The sequence below is a fragment of the Pinus tabuliformis genome, chromosome 2_2, assembly GCF_031772625.1.
Source record: "Pinus tabuliformis cultivar Carrire ecotype Pingquan chromosome 2_2, CPIR1, whole genome shotgun sequence".
Lineage (NCBI taxonomy): Eukaryota > Viridiplantae > Streptophyta > Pinopsida > Pinales > Pinaceae > Pinus > Pinus tabuliformis.
Window position 1 is genome coordinate 802,786,165 of NC_142300.1, and position 21,540 is coordinate 802,807,704.

A 21,540-nucleotide genomic window follows, 5' to 3' on the forward strand; every position below is an offset into this window, starting at 1 on the left:
GTCACAACTTAGGATTTTTGATACGGGCTGGTTCGCCCGGGCACGCCCTTGCCCGAATGACCCGCCCGAACGAATTCACACGGGCGCCCTCAAACGACCCGCCCGAACGAGTTCACACGGGTGCCCTCAAACGACCTGCCCGAACGATTTTACATGGGCGCCCGAACGACCGAAACGAAGCGACAAGGGAGAGCCAGGCAAACGAGCTGCACGAACATGCACAAAGCCAACCTCGGGTCACAACTTAGCATTTTTGATACGGGCTCGTTCGCCCGGGCGCGCCCTCGCCCGAACGACCCGCCCGAACGAGTTCACACGGGTGCCCTCAAACAACCCGCCTGAACGAGTTCACACGGGCACCCTCAAACGACCCGCCCGAACGATTTTGCATGGGCGCCGGAACGACCGAAACGAAGTGACAAGGGAGAGTCGGGCAAACGAGCTGCACGAACGTGCACAAAGCCAACCTCAGGTCACAACTTAGCATTTTTGATACGGGCTCGTTCACTCGGGTGTGCTCTTGATCGAACGACCTGCCCAAACGAGTTAACACGGGCGCCCTCAAATGACCCGCCTAAACGACCTGCTCGAACGAGTTCACACGGGCGCCCTCAAACGACCCGCCCGAACGGTTTTGCATAGGCGGTCGAACGACCGAAACGAAGCGACAAGGGAGAGCCGGGAAAACGAGCTGCATGAACGTGCACAAAGCCAACCTCGGGTCACAACTTAGCATTTTTTATATGGGCTCGTTCGCCCGGGCGCGCCGTTGCCCGAACGACCCGCCCGAACGCGTTCACACGGGCGCCCTCAAACGACCCGCCCGAACGAGTTCACACAGGCGCCCTCAAACAACCCGCCCGAACGACCCTCCCGAACGAGTTCACACGGGCACCCTCAAACGACCCACCAAATGAGTTCACACGGGTGCCCTCAAACAACCTGCCCGAATGACCCGCCCGAACGAGTTCACACGGGCACCCTCAAACGACCCGCCCGAACGATTTTGCATGGGCACCCGAACAATTGAAACGAAGCAGCAAGGGAGAGCCGGGCAAACGAGCTACACAAACGTGCATAAAGCCAACCTCGGGTCACAACTTAGCATTTTTGATACAGGCTCGTTCTCCCAGGTGCGCCCTCGCTCGAACAAGCCCCCCAAACTACCCGCCCGAACGAGTTCACACGGGCACCCTCAAACAACCCGCCCGAACGACCGAAATGAAGTGACAAGGGAGAGACAGGAAAACAAGCTGCACGAATGTGCACAAAGCCAACCTTGGGTCACAACAAAGCATTTTTGATACGGGCTCGTTCGCCCGGGCGCGCCCTCGCCTGAACGACCTACCCGAACGACCGACCCGAACGAGTTCACATGAGCGCCCTAAAACAACCCGCCCAAACGAGTTCACACGGGCGCCCTCAAACGACCCGCCCGAACGATTTTGCATGGGCGCCCGAACGATCGAAACAAAGCGACAAGGGAGAGCCGGGCAAACGAGCTGCACGAACGTGCACAAGCCAACCTCAGGTCACAACTTAGCATTTTTGATACGGGGTCGTTCGCCCGGGTGCGCCCTCGCCCGAACCACCCGCCTGAACGAGTTCACATGGGCACCCTCAAATGACCCGCCCGAACGACCCGCCTGAACGAGTTCACACGGGCGCCCTCAAACGACCCGCTTGAATGATTTTGCATAGGCGGCCGAACGACCAAAACGAAGAAACAAGGGAGAGCCAGGCAAACGAGTTGCACGAACGTGCATAAAGCCAACCTCGGGTCACAACTTAGCATTTTTGATACGGGCTCGTTCGCTCGGGCGCGCCCTCGTCTGAACGACTCGCCTGAACGAGTTCAAACGGGCGCCCTCGAACGACCCGCCTGAACGACCCACCTGAACGACCCGCCCAAACGAGTTCACACGGGCGCCCTCAAAGGACCCGCCCGAATGAGTTCACACGGGCACCCTCAAACAACCCACCCGAACAAGTTCACACGGGCACCCTCAAATGACCTACCCGAATGATTTTGCATGGGCGCCTGAATGACTGAAACGAAGTGACAAGGGAGATTCAGGAAAACGAGCTGCACGAACGTGCACAAAGCCAACCTCGGGTCACAACTTAGCATTTTTGAAATGGGCTCATTCGCCCAGGCGCGCCCTTGCCCGAACGAGTTCACACGGGCGCCCTCAAACGACCCACCTGAACGAGTTCACACAGACGCCCTCAAACGACCCGCCCGAACGACTTGACACGGACGCCCTCGCCCGACCCGCCCGAACGAGTTTGCACGGACGCCCTCGCTCGACCCCGGCCAAACGAGTTTGCACGGACGCCCTCGCCCGACCCGCCCGAACGAGTTTGCACGGACGCCCTCGCTCGACCCCGACCAAACAAGTTTGCACGGACGCCCTTGCCCGAACGACCCACCCGAACGGGTTTGCACGGACGCCCTCGCCCGACCCGCCCGAACGAGTTTGCACGAACGCCCTCGCCCGACCCGCCCGAACAAGTCTACACGGATGCCCTCGCCCGACCCGCCCGAACGAATTTACATGGCAAACGACCCGCCCGAACAAATTTACATGGAAAACGACCCGCCCGAATGAGTATTTACATGGCAAATGACCCGCTCGAACGAGTTTACATGGGCTCCGACACATGACCAAAACGAAGTCACAAGGGAGATTCGGGCAAACGGGTAGCATGATCGTGCACAATTCCCACCCCCGATCACAACTTAGCATTTTTTGTACGGCCACATGTGCTCTGGGCACCGTCACACGACACGACACGACACGACCCGACCCGACCCGACCCGACCCGACCCATTTGCACGGGCACCCACACACGACACGTCCCGACCCGCCCGAACGAAATTTTGGGGTTTCCATGGGCGCACGACCCGAATGAAATTTTGGAGTTTCCGTAGGCACACGACCCGAACGAAATTTTGGGGTTTCCGTGGACGCACGACCCGAATGAAATTTTGGTGTTTCTATGGGCGCGCGACCCGAATGAAGGCACGGGGGAGCATCAGGCAAACGGGCCACACGAACGTGCAGAAGACACACGGGCGGTCACGACTTAGCATTTTTGGCACGGCCACGTGTGCCTAGGCACCCATACACGGCACGACATGGCCCGACCGGCCTTGTGCGAGCCGACCCGACCCGCTCGAACGCATTTTCACGGGCACCCACACACGACACGACATGACCCGACCCGAACAAAATTTGGGGTTTCCTTGTATGCACAACCTGAACGAAATTTCGGGTTTCCATGGGTGCGCGACCCGAACGAAGGCACAAGGCAGCGTCGGGCAAACGGGCCTCACGAACGTGTAGAAGGCATACGGGGGGTCATGACTTAGCATTTTTGGCACTACCACGTGTGCCCGAGAACCCATGCACGGTACGACCCGACCCACCCGAACGAAGGCACGACGGAGCGTCGGGAAAACGGGTCGCACAAACATGCAGGAGGCACACGGGTGGTCACGCCCTAACATTTTTTGCACGGCCACATGTTCCCGAGCACCCACGCATGGCACGGCACGACCCGACCTGACTCGACTCGCCCGAACGCGTTTGCACAGGCACCCATACACGACACGACCCGACCCGCCCGAACGGAATTTGGGGTTTCCATGTGTGCATGACCTGAACGAAATTTGGGGTTTCCATGGGTGCACGACCCGAACAAAGGCCCAAGGGAGCGTCAGGAAAACGGGCCGCACGAATGTGCAGAAGACACACGGGCGGTGATGACTTGGAATTTTTGGCATGGCCACGTGTGCTGGGCACCCACACACGGCACGGCACGACCCGACCTGCCCTGGGCGAGCCGACCCGAATCGCCCGAACGAAATTTGGGGTTTCCATGGGTGCACGACCCGAACAAAGAAGGCACACGGGCGGTCATGACTTAGCATTTTCGGCATGCCCACGTGTGCCCACGCACCCCCACACATGGCACGGCATGGGATGACCCGGCCCGCCCGAAGGAAATTTGGAGTTTGAACGGGCGCACGACTCGAACGAAGGCACGAGGGTAGGAATATATTTGACTCTAATACATAAATATACCTGGGGTAACATGCCCTTAAGGTCTTCAACATTTTCTTTTAACTCTTTATAACACTTTAACATGTGATAGGCCTATTTAAATGAACAAGAAACTCAATGACAAATATAATATATATATATATATATATATATATATTTTCTTGAATAAATACAAATATCAAAAGTACATTTATGAAGACCGAACCCAGTTACACTTTCTTCAACACCCCCTCTTAACTAGGGAGGTATTCATAAATCATTACAAGGTGTTTGGCTATTTTTCAATCTTGAATAATTCACATAAGGGAAACCGGATTGGCAACCATCTGTCATAGCATCATATTAGCCAAAATTGTTCATAGCAAGGCCTTGACTAACAGATTTATCTCTCATAAGACCAGAGCACAATGTTGGTGAGGCCAATGGCTTATAAACACCTTGGTCATTGTCTCTAAAGGTACATGCCCACCCAGGTGTTCCCTGAGTATGACCTTCCAGGACAATTCTTGTCTTGGGTTCCCATCCCTCAAAGAATATCGCTCCTCTTGCCTACTCTTGTCTTGGGTGCCCTACACATCCTCAAAGAGCATTAGATGCCAAATGATTGCCTAATCCTCCCGTTATTTCTTTCCAAGTGAAGACAAGAATGTTGTGTCTATCTCTTCCCCTTGATTGGGGAATACATGCCCAAGTTTCCTCTGACAAGGAACTTGACCAAGCTCCTTTGTAGTTGGGAACTTGTTAGAACTCCCTCTTAGCTAGGGACTTGTCCATTCATCAACAACGTCTTCTTCGTGGGTCCTTCAGCTGCTTGATCTCCTTCCTTCCTTCGATGTCATTAAGTCTTTGTTTGAACTTCTTCTTGGCAGGGTACCGGCCATCGATCGCTTTCCCCCCTGGTTTGTCATGTCATTGCTCCCTTCGTGGAAAGTGGCCTTCTTGATATATATCAGGTCCTTTTTGTCATCTAGCTACTCCTTTGTCACCTTGTCTATCCTTCATAACACTTATCACATGGATGCTTAGTTGTACTCGCTTGTTCCCGTACTTTGATTTAGTGGCCCTTCATGACTTCATCGTGATATTGCTCTTCATCATGACATATTTGTAGACTTGAATCGGTTATCAGCACCTTACTATCTCCAAGGCCTTCGTAGGTATCAAGGGTCCTTTATCTTTTTCTTCCTTTGTCAGAGTTGTCGTGCCTTCTTTCGAGAGATGTTGAGGAATCTTATCAAATAGTTATTCTTTGTGACCGCGATGTTCTTCATTTGCTTCTTATTGGATTGATTGACCTTTACTCCACTATATCACATGCCTCTGAGCATGTCGTTGGTGAAAGAGATCCTTTTATTCTAGAACTTTTCCCATGAACCAATCAATATATATGATGACATGACTTTAAATTTGATGCATACGTACCTCATCTTGATTATGCTTTTATCATCGTGGCTTTATTTGATAGTTCTCCTCAATTGGTGTAGCCTTTCTTGCTTCATCTGCTCTAGCCTGTATATCATCCTCTCTTGAATCCCATAAATGGGACCCCCAATGAGACCTCTACCCCCTTTGAAAGAAGACTTTAAGCAAAGAGGTTGACTTAGTCATAGGAGGATCTTCCTTCTTTTGCTTCTTGTCGTCTTCTTTCACTTCTTGAGTTACATGAGCTTCTTCCCTTTTTCTCTTGTTGTTGTTGTCCTTCTTAAGTTTAGGACAATCCCTTTTGTAGCATCCATACTCTTGGCATCCAAACCGTTGGACTTTGGGCATGTAGTGGTCCCAACCAATTTGTTACTTTCCTTGCAAAAAGACACTGAGGTATACTCAAAAGGGGACATATACTTACTTGATAGAGTTTGAGATGACTTGATGGCTTGCCTTCCTTAGATCTTGATGTTGTTGAAGTTGCTTTCTTCAAATGGACTTGCTTGATGACTTGACTCGTAGTGCCTTTCATTCTTCAAGATGGTGTAGCTTGATGTAGGTCCCTCTTTGATTTGTTCTTCTTGTAGGTGCGTTTATACAAGGCGTTTCTTCTTGCTTTGTAGTCTTCCATGATGATTGATAGATGATAGACCTTCTTGTCCTTGATGTGATTGAGACTTCTTGGCTTGATGCTTCAACCTTGCGGATGTTCTTGAGATTCCCTTTCCTTGATGTGTCACCTTAGCTCCGATACCGCGATGAACAATCTAGGGCAATGGGGTATAGTGGGATTCTTCTAGACTTGATAACAATTTGTGAAGCTCTTTTGAAATTTATCATGTTATCTTAATCTTCTTCTCTTCTTATTAATGCATGTTTACTTTCATCAAACTGGTGCCAAAAACATAAGAACAAGAACACAGGATGTTGGCTATCTTCCAGGGAAAAACCTCTCTCTCTCTCAGAGAGGAAAACCCTTTCATAAGCTTCTTGTTGGTCATTGCGAAGCCCTATACCCTTGAATATAATATCCCCCAAGCACAAGTCGAGTCCTTCCTCCTCTCTGCACTTTGTATCTTCGGCGCTTCGTTCCCCGGCACTCTGTCCTTCTTTCAACTTTTGATAGTCCATGGTGGACTAGCTCTAGAAGAGACTCCAACCTTTGATCCTTAGCGAGATCCTTTACCAATGAAGAAACCTTCATTCTCTTGACCAACCGAGCCTTTTTCTTGATGTGAGGTTGCAGGCTTGATGTACACCAAGATTACTGCAGCTGGGGCGATTTCCATCGCGACGAGACGTGGAAACTCCAAATTTCCCGCACTTGGGATGCTTTCGATAAGGCGGGACATGGAATCCCTGGGTTCCCCGCAATTCGGTGACCTTTGTCGAGGAGGGACTGGGATACCCCATGTCACGCTCCTATCATAGTGGTAGTATTTCAACCACGCATAAGCGGGTGCGGCACCACCATACTTTTTCCTTTTACCAATACTTGAGTACACGGCCTGTGCCTACTTCAACACTTGGTCAATTTTCCAATAAGTGTTCTTAACAATGCAACAAAAATAACTTACCATAAATTTATCTTCTTCAATTATTCTTTCAACCTATCGTGTCGTGTGGTTGTGCTGCACTGGCCCGCGGCCTGCACGACACAACTCCACACATGAACTGCGAACCTGTCCGCCCGACTTTCCCTTCCGCGGCGCCAAAACTCTGCCCGTCGGCGCGGTCCATAGTGAGGGCGCATGGCCCGCATGCAGTGTGGCCTACCTGCCCGGACAGCAACCCGCCCCTCTCTACTTGTCCGCACTACCAAGCCCGACTCGCCCTCTGTAATCCGCCCGCTGGTGCAGCCCTCTTACCCGCGTCCTTCTCTTCCTTTTGTTTTCACCCAACTCCTTCCTTCGCACTTGTTCTGCGATGTGGAAGTCTGAGTTCAATGTCCCTTCATCGAATGCCATCCTCCTTACTTATACGCATCCTTTCGCCCAAGGGTCGTGTCTCTCGAGGATAACAAGGGTCAGCTCCATCAACATGCATGCCCGGTTGACCTGCCACATAACCTCGACACGCCCCATTCCAATGAATCGCCGCGTCCCTTCGTGTGCACTGTCACACCCATGGGTCGGCTCCAACACCTCGCCGATTACACCCATCGCTGCATGTCGCACACCTGCCCGCATCTTGACTCGTCCGCACATGGTCACCTCTTTCATCTGGGCACGCAACAAGGGTCACCCGCGTGCCTTCCGTTGGTAGCTCACCCATTGTGCATGTATCAAGGGGCGTGCGCCATCCCCAACACGACACGAGTGACATGGGAACCCCGCGTGTCACGCCCCCAAGCCTACAGTACTCTTTCAGCCGTACTTGGCGAGGTGCGGTGCCTCCGAACACTTTCTTTTCACCAATACTTATGTTCATGGACTACGCCTAATCATTAGTCTACTTAGTTTGTTTTTCGCAACCAAGTATTATTATGTTTCCTTTATGCCAATGAACACCCATACACATTCATTATCATCAGCAATTATACATGAAGAACACAATTAAACAATGTAAAGGGAGGGGCAACTCCCTGAACAATGAGTCTGCCCGAATACAATATATTATTCAACTCTACAATGTTTACGAGGCTTTACAAGTATACTTGGGAAACACCAAGTTTCATACTTAGCCAATTTTACAAATAGGCAACACCTCTGTGTGCCAACCGAGTTCCTTGCCCGAGCTAGGCGGGCACGCCCTCACGTGAGCTGCCAACCGTACTCGTCGATAAGACCTCATTTACCACTGCATGACGGGCGGGCAACCTCACCCGAGTCACCCAGCGTTTCCTGTTGCACGACGGGCAGGTGACTTACCCGAGTCACCCGAGACACCTCCGCGTTTCTTCTTCCATGATGGGCGGGCGACCTACCCGAGACACCCCGTGTCACACCGAACGGCGGGTGCCTTCCTTACCCGCGCCCTCACCCGATAACTGAACCCTGTGCGTATCATGTGTGCTTGCCCAAGAGTGGGTGCATATATGCCCGCGCCTCTTTTGCGACCTGCTCCACTACTTCGCACTTTTTTCTTGATCACCGAATGCTCATGTTCGAATGTCCATCATCGAATGAATGCCACATGCTCCAACGCCTTGCCATATTTATACGAGCGTTTGGGTGAGTCGCTGCCCAGGCCGACTCGATCACTGCGTGCCAAAACGCCCTTACAAGTTGCAAACTTGCCATCCGATTGCTTGTCGGCAAACAATCCTTCGTTCAAGTCGCCCCAACATGTGAGTTGGCCCGTGGGTTATGCCAAACGCTCCCATGCTATAAACCAACCATCGCTCCACCTCTAATGCGCATTATATTTATGTCTGTTCCCACATTTCGGTCGTAGAGTTCGCACTTCGCACCGAGGGGGAGAAACCGAACCGAAGGTCCTTACACCGTGTTTCCCAGACTTGGGTAGCAATTTTTGTTGTGACGCGAAATGGAAACCCATTGTGTGTTCGCTGACTTGGGTAGCAGTTTTCATCGCGCTGCGAAATGGACACCCCGAGTTCCCCAGACTTTGGTGGCTCTTCATGGCCCCATGACATGGAAATCCGAAGTTCCACAGACTCTCGGGCGATTCAGGGTGTGCCGCGACATGGAAATAGTGAGTTCCCCAGACTTGGGCAGCGGTTTTGAAACACACCAAGTTACCGAGACTTGCGAGCTGGTTTGCATCGTCATGGAAACCCCAATTTCCCCGCGTTTCCCTCGTGTCGTAAAATGCGGAAACCCGTGGTTCCATCAAGTGCGCATGACATGGAAACCCCAAGCTTCCCAGGCTTGGGCGCCAGGGCACGACATGGAAAACCCCGAGTCCCCGCAGGCTTGGGCGTCGCCGGCTTAGGTCGTGGCACGACATGGAAACCCCAATTTTCCCCAGGCCTGGGCGCCAGGGCGTGACTTGGAAACCCCCAGTTTTCCCAGGCTTGGGCGCCACCGATTTCGGTCGTGGCGTGACTCGGAAACCCAAAGTTTCCCCAGGCTTTGGCGCCGCTGGTTTCGGTCAGGGCGCGACATGGAAACCCCTAGTTTCCCCTGGCTTGGGTGCCGGGGCGCGACATAGAAACCCCAAGTTTCCCCAGGCTTGGGCAAGATGTGTAAACCCCAAAAAATTTTGCGCCGGGAGGAAACCCCAAATCTTGGGCACCGCACGGAAACCCCACATTTTGGGCGCCGCACGGAAACCCCAAATTTTGGGCATCGCACGAAAACCCCAAATCTTGGGCACCGCATGGAAAACCCACATTTTGGGCGCCGCATGGAAACCCCACATTTTGGGCACCGCATGGAAACCCAAAATTTTGGGCGCCGCACGGAAACCCCACATTTTGGGCGCCGCACGGAAACCCCAAATTTTGGGCGCCGCACGGAAACCCCACGTTTTGGGCGCTGCACGGAAACCCCAAATTTTGGGCGCCGCAGGGAAACCCCACATATTGGGCGCCGCACGGAAACCCCAAAATTTGGGCGCCGCACGGAAACCCCACGTTTTTGGTGCTGCACGGAAACCCCAAATCCTGGGCGCCGCACGGAAACCCCACATTTTGGGTGCCGCACGGAAACCCCACATTTTGGGCGCCACACGGAAACCCCACGTTTTGGGCGCTGCACGGAAACCCCAAATTTTGGGCACCGCACGGAAACCCCACATTTTGGGCGCCACAAGGAAACCCAAAATTTTGGGTGCTGCACGGAAACCCCAAATTTTGGGCGCCACACGGAAACCCCGCGTTTTGGGTGCCGCACGGAAACCCCAAATCCTGGGCGCCGCACGGAAACCCCACATCTTGGGCGCCGCATAGAAACCCCAAATTTTGGGCGCCGCACACAAACCCCAAATCCTGGGCGCCGCACGGAAACCCCACCTCTTGGGCGCCGCAGGGAAACCCCAAATTTTGGGCGCCGCATGGAAACCCCACATCTAGGGCGTCGCATGGAAACCCCACGTTTTGGGTGCCGCATGGAAACCGCACATTTTGGGTGCCACACGGAAACCCCAAATCCTGGGCGCCGCACGGAAATCCCACATCTTGGGCGCCACATGGAAACCCCAAATTTTGGGCGCCGCATGGAAACCCCACATCTAGGGCGCCGCACGGAAACCCCACGTTTTGGGCGCCGCATGGAAACCCCAAATTTTGGGCGCCGGGGCGCGACATGGAAACCCCAGTTTTCCCGGGCTTCGGCGCCTTTTCCGTCGCGGTGTGGAAACCCCAAATTTCCTGCCCCCAAGCAATGAAAAATTGTCGTCTGGAGGAAAGAGGCAGAGGCGCGAGAGGGTTGCCCGGATTTTGCTTGGTTGAATTTCTTCACTTTGACATTCAGAGCACTGGGCAGAAATCACATTGCGTCAGCATCCGCAGGGACCATCGCAATGCTTTTTTTTAATTAAACAGTCGGATTCCCCTTGTCCGTACCAGTTCTGAGTCGACTGTTCGACGCCTAGGGAAAAGCCCCCGGCAGGGGGCATTCTATGCCCATAGCCCAATCGGCACGTGACTGCCCGCCCTTGCCGCAAGAGCAGCTCGGGCAGACTGCCGACAGCCCACGAGTTGAGGGCGCAGACCCCTAGGCCTAGCCCTCAGAGCCAATCCTTTTCCCGAAGTTACGGATCCGTTTTGCCGACTTCCCTTACCTACATTGTTCTATTGACCAGAGGTTGTTCACCTTGGAGACCTGATGCGGTTATGAGTACGACCAGGCATGAATGGTACTCGGTCCTCCAGATTTTCAAGGGCTACCGAGGGCACACCGGACACCGCAAGACGTGCGGTGCTCTTCCAGTTGCTGGACCCTATCTCCGGGTGAACCGATTCCAGGGTGGGCAAGCTATTAAAAAGAAAAGATAACTCTTCCCGGGGCCCCCGATGACGTCTCCAGATTTCCTAATGTTGCCGCCCGCCGCCATGTCCCGGTTCGAGAATATTAACCCGATTCCCTTTCGATGCTCGTGCAGAGTGCACCCTTGATACAAGGCTTCCCCATCTCTTAGGATCGACTAACCGATGTCCAAGTGCTGTTCACATGGAACCTTTCTCCACTTCAGTCTTCAAAGTTATCATTTGAATATTTGCTAATACCACCAAGATCTGCACCGGGGACCGATCCACCCAAGCTCACGCCCGAGGTTTCTCAGCGACCCCCGCGTCCTCCTTCTCATCGGAGCCAGGCAATTGCTCCGACGGTGGAGTATAGGTTGCGCGCTTCAGCGCCATCCATTTTTGGGGCTAGTTGATTCGGCAGGTGAGTTGTTACACACTCCTTAGCGGATTTTGACTTCCATGACCACCGTCCTGCTGTCTTAATCAACCAACACCCTTTGTGGGATCTAGGTTAGTGAGAAATTCGGCACCGTAACTCGACTTTTGGTTCATCCCACATCGCCAGTTCTGCCTACCAAAAATGGCCCACTTGGAGCTCTCGATTCCACAGCGTGGCTCAATGGAGCAGCCGCACCCTCTTACCTATTTAAAGTTTGAGAATAGGTCGAGGGCGTTACGCCCCCGATGCCTCTAATCATTTTCTTTACCCGATAAAACTCACACATGAGCTCTAGTTATCCTGAGGGAAACTTCGAAGGAAACCAGCTACTAGATGGTTCGATTAGTCTTTCGCCCCTATACCCAAGTCAGACGAACGATTTGCACGTCAGTATCGCTACGAGCCTCCACCAGAGTTTCCTCTGGCTTCGCCCTGCTCAGGCATGGTTCACCATCTTTCGGGTCCCAATAGGTGTGCTCACACTCGAACCCTTCGCATAAGCTCAAGGTCGGTCGACGATGCACCCCCCCCAGACAGGGGAGCTCACCCATCAGCTTCCTTGCGCCTCACAGGTTTTCAAACCCACCGACTCGCACACATGTTAGACTCCTTGGTCTGTGTTTCAAGACGGGTCGAATGGAAAGCCCGCCAACCAACACCAGAAGCGCAGGTGCACACGGCTCGCCACCAGGGCACACGCTTCGTTCCTTGACCACCGCAGCGGCAAACTGACAGGCACTAATCTGCCCGCGCTTGTGACGATGCAGCAGCCCGTGTTGGTTTTCACCTCAAGTCGAGCGGCGGACCAGCCTGAGCCGTTCCACATCTGACCAAGACGCATCGACAACCTCCATCCGCCTCCCTCCCGGCAATTTCAAGCACTCTTTAACTCTCTTTTCAAAGTCCTTTTCATCTTTCCCTCACGGTACTTGTTCGCTATCGATCTCTCGCCCGTATTTAGACTTGGACGGAATTTACCACCCAATTAGTGTTGCATTCCCAAACAACCCGACTCGCCGACAATGCCTCGTGATGTGGCAGGGTCCCAGGCCGACGGGGCTGTCACCCTCTCAGGCACCCCCTTCCAAGGGACTTGGCCCAGGTCCGCCGCTGAGGACGCTTCTACAGACTATAATTCAGGTGGCGGCGCCGCCTGATTTTCATGTTGGGCTTTTCCCGGTTCGCTCGCCGCTACTAGGGGAATCCTTGTAAGTTTCTTTTCCTCCGCTTAATTATATGCTTAAACTCAGCGGGTGTTCTCGCCTGAGCTGAGGTCGCAAAGTTGGAGATAAATCCACCCTACCCCATGGGAGGACAAGAGAGAGCAAAGCAAGTTCGAGCGATGCCACACAAAGCCCTCATCGGCTAACGGCGACTGTCCATCCAAGGGGACAAGATCACCACTCGCTGACGCACGCCACGAAACATTGCTTGAGGTATTTCAGCCGACCACACCGCATGGGGCACGGACGACCAGCTCCACTGCTCCCTAGCATATTGTAGGGAGCGCGTTTGAATGGGATGCAATGCCTAGACAGACGTGCCCTCGACCGAGACCTCGGGTGCAAATTGTGTTCAAAAACTTGATGATTCACGGGATTCTGCAATTCACACTAAGTATCGCATTTCGCTACATTCTTCATCGTAACAAGAGCCGAGATATCTATTGCCAAGATTCGTTTCCAAGTATTACCAAAAAATCGGCCACAAAACTGGATAGGGGCACCCCCCACAACAAATGTAAGGCCAAGGGGCAAAAGGAGGAAAAACACATGAGAGAAAGAGAAACAAAGGTGTCTAACCCCCTCAAGGGGGGAGGCTCGAATAGAGGACAATCTCCCCCCAGCCCCACACCCTCGCAAAAAGGGGGGAAATGCGTGGGACAGCGATCGAGAAGGACTAGGGTGGCCACCCAGGGAGCTCGCACTGCTTTTAGCCCTTCCCCGACACCAGCCCACAACAATTCCCCCTTTTCTCCGTAGAGTTAGGGACAGAAAGGAAGAGAACAGGGTAGAAAACAAAGCACAAACAAAGCACAAGCCTCCCAAGCCGTGTGCCTTCGGCAAAAGGGGGGAATTGAAGGGGACAACGATCGAGAAGGACGAGGGTGGCCACCCCAGGAGCTCACACTACGTTTTGTCCTTCCAGAATACCAATCCACAACAATCCCACCTTTTCTTCGTAAAGCTAGGGGCCACGAGGAAGAAGGGAAGAGAACAACAAGAGAGAAATGGATATATCAACCGCGCTACCGGTTCACAAGGGGAGGAGGCTTCAAATAGAGAACAAGCTTCCCCAACCCCGTGCCTTCATCGAAAATGAGGGAACTACAGGGGACGATGATCGAGAAGGACTAGGGTGGCCACCCTGGGAACTCTCACTGCTTGTCGTCCTTCTCGAACACCAATCCACAACAATCCCACCTTTTCTTCGTAAAGCTAGGGGCCGAAAGAAGGGAAGAAAACAACGTGAAAGAAAGAGAGATATCAAATGCGTCCACCGGCTCATAGGGGGAGGCTCAAACAGGGAACAAGCTTCCCCACCCTCGTGCCTTCGCAAAAAGGGGGGGAACTACAGGGGACGGTGATCGAGAAGGACTAGGGTGGCCACCCTCGGAACTCGCACTGCTTTTCGTCCTTCCTGAACACACCAATCCACAACAATCCCACCTTTTCTCCATAAAGCTAAGGGGCCAAAAGCAAGAAGGGAAGAAAACAACAGGAAAGCAAGAGATATCAAACATGGCTACTGGCTCACAAGGGGAGGCTCAAATAGAGAACAAGCTTCCCAAACCCCGCGCCTTCGGAAAAAGGGTGGAACTGTAGGGGACGACGATCGAGAAGGACTAGGGTGGCCACCCTTGGAACTCGCACTTCTTTTCGTCCTTCCCGAACACCAATCCACAACAATCTCACCTCTCCTCTGTAAGGCTAGGGGCAAAAGGAAGAAGGGAAGAAAACAACACCAAAGAAACAAAGATCCCAAGAAAAGAGAGAAGCTCAACAGCACGCCGAGCAAGATGTCCGCTAACCAAAAAGAAATCAAACAAGGCACCCAATCAAAAAAGCGTCCCACCTCTTCACACCCTCCCACATGCATTCAGCACAACACCCTTTCCATCTTTACAACATAGCAAAAACAACCAAGCAAATAAATCACAACCCAAAATTGACCAACAGAAAAGACGAGGGCCACGATGAGACCAGTGTCTGTAGCACGTCACTGAGAGGAAAACAAACCCCCAACCCAGCGGCACAAGGCTTTAAACGAAAAATAGATTGCTGCCCATAACACAAACCCACCCCGCTATTGCACCCCTCCATGTACAAAACACCCAACAACCTTTCTAGCGAGAGAGTCAACGGGGGTCAAAGAATCAAACTCCAAAGAGGAGTTGTCATGGGCCGACACTCAACACTGGAGAAATCTGCGGGCCACAAATACATCGATGGTGCAAGGCCACTAGAGAGAGGGACGTTCGCAAAGCGCACACCATGAAACGAAGAAATGACGCAAGTCCCACAAAAAACCCACAATCCAAAGGGAGGAACAAAGACACAACCCGCTACTTTTTTTTCCCTCAGAAGGGGAGTGGCTCACGAGAGGATGAGGAATTCCCTCGACGAAAAAGGCACGAGATAAGATTGCCACCCTCATGCCCGTCGACAGGGAAAATTGCGATCTCGATGGAGCTCAGACCGAGGGATGGGTTTTTCATTACCTGGACACCCAACCCTTCCGCGAGGGCATGTCGAGGAACGGTCGGGAGGGACTAGGGTGGCCAGCCCAACGGGTTGAACCGCTCTTCATCCATCCCATACTTGACCGCACCCCGACAATATTGCCTCACGGAAGGTTTGAGCTACCAGGCACGCGCGCAACCACTCCCTCGACCCAACCACCAGCGAAAAAGCTCACCCAAGCAACGCATCAACCGCCGCCGCCTTTTCAAGAGAACCAACTATGGAAGCCTGCACCCTTGGCCCATGCCTTCCAACGAACAAAAGACTGAGCACCGCCGTTACGAATGAGTCTGAATTTATCCATCGTTTTTACCAAGCACCTCAACTCTGCAGCAACCATGCCCGGCTGACCAGATCGTCAGAAGGGCTCCCAAGAAACAAGCTTCCGAACCCCCTGCAGAAACACATTGGGGGGAAGAAAAACAAAGGATGGGTGGGACAAGCACAAGCATGGCTTGCAAGCACACATAAAAAAAGAAGCATTACCTCGAGACAAGCAACCAACGATGTTCCCGCCAAACACCAAACCCGCTCCCCTAGAGACGCACCACAATGTCCCACATTGCAATCGACACCCAACCAACCCGAACCAAAAAAGAAAACCCCTGCTATCAATGATCCTACTACAGGTTCACCTACGGTAACCTTGTTATGACTTCTCCTTCCTCTAAATGATAAGGTTCAATGAACTTCTCACGACGTCGACAGCGACGAACTGCCATTGTCGACGCATTCCGAACACTTCACCGGATCATTTAATCGGTAGGAGAGATGGGCCGTGTGTACAAAGGTCAAGGATGAAATCAACACGAGTTGATGACATGCGCTTACTAGGAATTCCTCGTTGAAGACCAATAATTGCAATGGTCTATCCCCATCACGATGTAATTTGAGAAGATTTCCCGATCCTCTCGAACCAGGAATAAAAACTCGTTGGCTGCATCAGTGTAGTGCGCGTGCGGCCCAAAACATCTAAGGGCATCACAGACTTGTTATTGCCTCAAACTTCCATGGCCTAAACGTCCATAGTCCCTCTAAGAAGTTGGCTGCAAAGGGGAACCTCCGTGTAGCTAGTTAGCAGGTTGAGGTCTCGTTCATTATCGGAATTAACCAGACAAATCGCTCCACCAACTAAGAATGGCCATGCACCACAAACCATAGAATCAAGAAAGAGCTCTCAATCTATCAATCCTTACTATGTCTGGACCTGGTAAGTTTCCCTGTGTTGAGTCAAATTAAGCTGCAGGCTCCACTCCTGGTGGTGCCCTTCTGTCAATTCCTTTAAGTTTCAGCCTTACAACCATACTCCCCCTGGAACCCAAACACTCTGATTTCTCAGAAGGTGCTAGCGGAGTCCTTAGAGAAACATCTGTTGATCCCTGGTCGGTATCGTTTATGGTTGAGACTAGGACGGTATCTGATCGTCTTCGAGACCCCAAATTTTGTTCTTGATTAATGAAAACATCCTTGGCAAATGCTTTCACAGTGGTTCGTCTTTCATAAATCCAAGAATTTCACCTCTGACAATGAAATACGAATGCCCCCGACAGTCCCTATTAATCATTACTACGGTCCCGAAGGCCAACACAATAGGACTAGACTCCTATCACGTTATTCCATGCTAATGTATTCAGAGCATAAGCTTGCTTTGATAACTCTAATTTTTTCAAAGTAACAGTGCGGGAACCGTGACCCAGCCAATTAAGGCCAGGAGCACACCGCCGACAAAAGGGACGGAAGGGCAGGTGCACACCGAGTAGGCGGACCGACCTTTACGACCCAAGATCCAACTACGAGCTTTTTAACTGCAACAACTTAAATATACGCTATTGGAGCTGGAATTACTACGGCTACTGGCACCAGACTTGCCCTCCAATGGATCCTCGTTAAGGGATTTAGATTGTACTCATTCCAATTACCAGACTCGATGATCCCAGTATTGTTATTTATTATCACTACCTCCCCATGTCAGGATTGGGTAATTTGCGTGCGTGCTGCCTTCCTTGGATGTGGTAGCCGTTGCTCAGGCTCCCTCTCGAGAATCAAACACTAATTCTCCGTCACCCGTCACCACCATGGTATGCCTCTATCCTACCATCGAAAGTTGATAGGGCAGAAATTTGAATGAAGCATCGCCAGCACAAGGGCTGTGCGATCCGTCGAGTTATCATGATTCACCGGAGAAGCGGGCAAGCCCGCGCCGGCCTTTTATCTAAAAAATGCATCCCTTCCAAAGAGTCAGGACTTGGTGCACATATTAGCTCTAGAATTACTACAGTTATCTGAGTAGTATGGTACCATCAAAAAAACTATAACTGATTTAATGAGACATCCGCAGTTTCACAATCTAAATTAGTTCATACTTAGACATGCATGGCTTAATATTTGAGACAAGCATATGACTACTGGCAGGATCAACCAGGTAGCACCCTCCCACTTCAAAGGGCATTCTGGGTGCTCTCTTACCAAGAGCCAACCTGAACACCCATCAAGTCAAAGAGACGTCAAAATATCATGTAAAACTTTTATGCCTTGCACCTCTTGCATCCCAAGAAGGAAGCACACGCAACATGCCAAGGACATGGCAAACAAATGGGCAGACCTGCCGAGCCACAACGCACCAAGGCCACTCCCCGCCCCGCACCGATGCCACCTAGGAGTCCACCTGGACAACAGCAACAGTGGACCTCGATCGGATGATCACCTGCGGCAGCCTCGACACAAAGGCAAGGGAAGGAAATCATACAAGACAAACCGAGCCCGCAACCTCCCTTAGAAATGCCCCCCAACCCACCCATCCCCTCCCCACACAGGGGCCACCTAGGAGTCCACCCGGACAGTAGCAACGATGGACCTCGATCGCATGATCGCCTGCGGCAGCCTCAATGCAAAGAGGAAATGGAAGGAAATAAAACAAGACCAACCGAGCCCACAACCTCTCTTAGAAATGCCCCCCGACCCTCCACACCACGCACCGAGGCCACCTAGGAGTCCACCCGTGCCAGCAGAATTGGTGGACCTCGATCACTTGACCGCCTATGGCAACCATGATGCAAAGGCAAAGGAAGGAAGCAAATGCAAATCAAGAGGGTCACTACATAATACAAGGACACATATCCAAGCAGGAGGAGGGATCGGGCAGCTCCGCACCCCACGCACCCTACGTATAGGCAACCTAGGAGATTTCCCATAGTTTTACCGACCGGACGATGAATAACTTTCCCCTACGGCCACCTCCACGCAAAGGAGGGAGGTCGAAGCATTCCACCTCAAAATCCTTCTTCCAGATAGCCCCCACCATCGATGACTATAGTAGCAAGCCTCCTCCCCATTGGACCACGAGTGCATACATAATTGAAACAACAAGTGCCCCACAACCCTCCCCGCAGAGAGGCCACCTAGGAGTCCACTCGGAAAGCAGCAACGATGGACCTCGATCGCATGATCACCTGCGACAGCCTCAATGCAAAGGAAACGGAAGGAAACAAAACAACAAGACCAACCGAGCCCACAACCTCTCTTAGAAATGCCCCCCGACCCTCCACGCCACGCACCAAGGCCACCTATGAGTCCACCCACGCTAGCAGAAATGGTGGACCTCGATCACTTGACCGCTTGTGGCAACCATGATGTGAAGGCAAAGGAAGGAAGCAAATGCAAATCGAGAGGGTCGCTACACAATACAAGGACACATATCCAAACAGGAGGAGGGATCAGGCAGCTCCGCACCCCACGCACCCTACGTACAGGAAACCTAGGAGATTTCCCACAGCTTTACTGACCGGACGATGAATAATTTTCCCCTACGGCCACCTCCACGCAAAGGAGGGAGGTCGAAGCGTTCCACCTCGAAATCCTTCTTCCAAATATCCCCCACCTTCAATGACTATAGTAGCAAGCCTCCTCCCCATTGGACCATGAGCGCATACACAATTGAAACAACAATTGCCCCCCAACCCTCCCTACAGAGAGGCCACCTAGGAGTCCACTCGGACAGCAACAACGATGGACCTGGACACATATCCAAACAGGATGAGGGATCGGGCAGCTCCGCACCCCACGCACCCTACGTACAGGAAACCTAGGAGATTTCCCACAGCTTTACCGACCGGATGATGAATAATTTTCCCCTACCACCACCTCTCCGTAAAGGAGGGAGGTTGAAGCATTCCACCTCGAAATCCTTCTTCCAAATAGCCCCCACCTTCGATGACTATAGTAGCAAGCCTCCTCCCCATTGGACCACGAGCGCATACACAATTGAAACAACAAGCGTGTTGTGGGGAAAAATGCCTATGCAGGACGATCCTATCCACCTAAGGTGTGATAGTGCCTTAGCAACAAACAGAGACAGCTATTTTAGTATTCTTCCTTTATGAATTAAGAATGAAGAGAGATGGATGGACTAACCGGTGTCTTCCGTTTGTCCCTCGATCCAGTTCCTCTTCTCTTTGGGAGTTCCCAGCTACTTGCCTTCTCGCTCGCCCAGCTTCAAGAGGTTTCTGCAAGATCACAAGAAGAGAACTCTACACAAAGACATGGATTCATATTCATAACTAGTTCAGGATCAGAAATAAACTAAACATACTAATGCAATCATACATCAAAATACACCAGTATATAGGAGAAACCAAGATAACTTTATTGATGAATAACAAGGTTCAGGAAGAGATACAACCCAGAGGGCTCCAATCCAGCATCTCCTTCCCAGCGAATGGAATTCCTATCTTCACCCCCTTCAAAGCATTAAGCACCCAATGATTCCAATCTCAAACCAACAACAATTCTTTGCAATAAAAAAATTCCCGCCTCTAGATCTCATGGAGGAGAGATCCATATATAGATGTTTGGAGAGAGGATGAGTTAGCTTGTGATCTGACTAGTGTCTTCTCCCTCTGTCAGTTCTTGATTCCACTTGGAGGTTTTTGCTTCCACTTGGAGATTGGGAACCTCTTACTCATCACCAGTCGAATTCACTGAGGCAAGTGTCATTGAGTAAGATTCTGGAAGCTTCCTGGGTCTTGACACCTCTTGGAATGAACTTGCCATTTCTCAACTCTCACTCAACGCACCCTGGTAGTGCTTCTACCTGCGTTGCAGTGCAGGTAGCCAGTGTTGACTTTGACATTCAGCGCAGACAGCTAGTGGAGCCACTGAATTGATCCTGAATTGACTTGTTTTTTAGCAGTTTCTGGTGGAGAACTTCTGTGAATTGCTGTGGTTTGTTAGCCTTGTTCCTCTAGGGGTAGGAACAACATGTTTAGGGACTTTGGATCCCTTAGATTATGGACATTTCATGCTCAATGTTGTAAGGCACAAAAATTTCTATAACAGTTGCCCCCTAAAGTATGAGGTCGTTTATCAGGTGAAATGCTTTATCAGGAGGATCCGAAGTTCATCCAATGCTGGGAGGAGACCTGTAATAAGATACAATACAATACATTATTTTTCATACTGCTTTCATGATCTAGCTGAGGCGGGCATTCCCATGCTCAGCTTTATAAATTCATTTTCTTGTACATAGAACAGACAATCGTCTGATGGTAGACTGATAATTTTGATGAAATTATCATCCTTTGGGTAGGATGATTATCTGCTGCAATGATGTACATGTCAATGTCTTTATTTTTCCTGAATATATATCGCAGCCCGGATGGATGAAACTAGATCCGGGGTCTTCAAACTCGTTCGATCTTCACTCTAAGTACAAGTCGATCCATGTGAGAAATGTTCTGAAGTCGAACATGGAAAGACATCGCTTGATTACCGGTCAATGAGGTAAACCATTAACAAGTGCGAGAGGAATCACCGATAATGATAATGACCCTCAAGGTACTGCAGTACAATTCACGTGGTGTGAATAAAGGACTTGGCGTCGAACACCACGCAAAATCTTTCGATCGAAGGTCATTGATGTATACCTGTCGCCGAAAGTGAGAAACTTGCCATTGAGGCATGCAAGCTTCAAAGTACTGAAGGGGTTGTTCC

At 51.5% G+C, this 21,540-nt stretch overlaps 2 non-coding genes and 1 pseudogene across 2 annotated transcripts; all 3 read right to left on the reverse strand.

Moving 5' to 3' along the window:
- Positions 1–11,198: 11,198 nt before the first annotated feature.
- Positions 11,199–13,063, reverse strand: LOC149195305 (25S ribosomal RNA; annotated as a pseudogene).
- A 270-nt stretch (positions 13,064–13,333) lies between these two features.
- On the reverse strand, positions 13,334–13,487 carry LOC149195306 (5.8S ribosomal RNA). Its single transcript, XR_016255308.1, has one exon. It is a non-coding gene; the product is annotated as a 5.8S ribosomal RNA (ribosomal RNA).
- Positions 13,488–16,164: 2,677 nt separating this feature from the next.
- On the reverse strand, positions 16,165–17,977 carry LOC149195307 (18S ribosomal RNA). The gene has a single exon (XR_016255442.1). It is a non-coding gene; the product is annotated as an 18S ribosomal RNA (ribosomal RNA).
- Between the last annotated feature and the right edge of the window lie 3,563 nt (positions 17,978–21,540).